Consider the following 2387-nt stretch of genomic DNA (forward strand, 5'->3'; position numbering starts at 1 on the left):
CGTCCCGCGATTTACAGCAAGTAGCCATCTAAATGCAACAAGATGAACATGCTACAGCACTCAAATATGACAACAAAATACATGGCAGGGATCCATTCATGATGATTAACAAAAGGTGAACACTGAGCTACGGCCAATTCATCCATTAACAGGTTCAAACAAGCATGGAAAAAGTGCAATTGGTAAACAGATCTCAGACTTAGTGAAATAGTGAAATTAACACTTGTCTGGAATTTCAGATCAGATAGCATACTTCGGAGCATGAAAACTATATGCTACAGGACTTGAACATGGCAAAGTAAAGCATGGCATGGAGCTACTCAAAGAGCTTAACGAAAGTCCCTTAGTGACCTTGAGCCAAAAGGGATCAGAAAATACATTTGCAAGCATGTGAACATGGCAAAAACATAATCAGATCACAGACTTGGTGAAAAACTGGAGCATGCAAAAACAGATATCAAGTAGGCATGTTTACGAGCTCGGTGCACTCACTACAGAGCAAGTCATGACAATCTAAGCATACACCCATCAAGAATATACATTATACAAGCTAGACATGGCAAGAACAATAGCATAGCATGCGCGGATCAATTACAACATCATCGGCAAAATCGCTAACAAGTAGACAATCTGCCCAGATTCACGAAATGACAAAAGTAGAGCTCGATTAACTCAAGCTAGGGTGCTCCATAATTGCAAAAAAAGACATGAATGGATAGATCACTATAATATTAACAAAACATCCTTACTGATCATCCTCAAAAGAGGCACGAATCACAAGGAAACAACATGAACATATGACATATTGAGATAAACAGGCCAAGGACTTAGTGGAATTGCTAAGTCCCTGAAATCAGCATTAACGAATGTTCCACTTCGCAAGCTTGTGCTAGTCACCACACACATCACAAAAATACATGGGTTGCACCTTTGGATAGATGGCAAAACATATAACAAAACACATGTAGAGCTCAGGGGCATATCATGCACACAATAATCATGGCAAAAAATGACAAATATCTAAATGGAGCAGCAGATCTGACAATTATCTCAAATAGCACTCTTCCAACAACATTTCGGGCATCAAGATGAACTCAAATGAAAATGATGCAATGAGATGAAATGATGTGCTCTTTGAGACGAACATTTTGATATGCTATATGCCCAAAACGGAGCTACGGATGCAAGGTTACGATGCGATGAACATAGCAAAATATTTAGGAACTTAGGGAAAAAAACAACCCCTAGGGTTTTAGGTCTGGATCGCCGGCGCGCGAACCGAGGTCGGCGGCGGGCTCGCCGGAGAAGGGGCAGGGCGTCGCCGGAGTAGAGGAGATCGCCGGATCCGGTCCTCTCCTAGCCGGATCCGGTCGGGGCGGCAAGGCGACGAGGTCGGCGGCGATGGTGGCGGTGGCCGGCGCGGAGTCGGCGGTCGCCGGAAGGGAGCGCCGGGGCCGCGGCGCCGGCGAGGTTGGTGGCGGCGGGCGGCGGCCGGCGAAGATCTGGGCCGCGGGGGCCTCCCGCGGGCTCGGGCGGGCCGGCGGCGAGGGTTCGGGGCGACACATGGCAGGCTCCGGTTGGCGGCGGCGGGTCGGGCGGACGTGTCCGGCGGCCGGCGGACGTGTCCGGCCACGCGGAAAGGAGCGGGACTAGGGTTTCGGGGGAGAAGAACCGCGAATTTCGGGAGGGTGGTGTATATATAGGCATAGAGGGAGTTAGGAGTGTCCAAATGAGGTGCGATTTTCGACCACGCGATCGTGATCGAACGCTCTAGATGATGGAGAGGGTTTTGGGCCAAAATGGAGGGGTGTTGGAGCATCAAACGAAGTCCAAATGGTAGGAAACTTGACATGCGGTCTACCGGTAGTAAACCAAGGCCGCTTGACAAGTCTCGGTCCAATCCAGAAATGTTTAATCCCCACACACGAAAGAAAGGTAGAAATGACCACCGGAGGAGAACGAAACACCGGAATGCAAAACGGACAACGGGGAAAATGCTCGGATGCATGAGATGAACACGTATGCAAATGCAATGCACATGATGACATGATATGAGATGCATGAAAACGATAACAACACACGGAGACAAAAACCCGAACCCGAGAAAATAAAATAACTTAACGCCGGAAACGGCAAGAGTTGGATTACATATTAGGAAAATCATATCCGGGGTGTTACAGTAAGGGTAGGGAGACTGTGAAGTGTTATTCTGAACACCAGTGATAAAAAGGTTTAGTACGGTAATACAGATCCCATTCATGGGGATTCAGGAGATGTAGTCATTAAACATCCAATCCATTTGTCTGATTATTCCAATCTTAATTATCGAGGCAACCCCGCGAGACGAATAGAGTCTTTGATTGGACACTAACTCTTGATGCAGGATG

Source organism: Triticum urartu, chromosome 3 (genome assembly GCF_003073215.2).
Source record: "Triticum urartu cultivar G1812 chromosome 3, Tu2.1, whole genome shotgun sequence".
NCBI classification, from domain to species: Eukaryota; Viridiplantae; Streptophyta; class Magnoliopsida; order Poales; family Poaceae; genus Triticum; species Triticum urartu.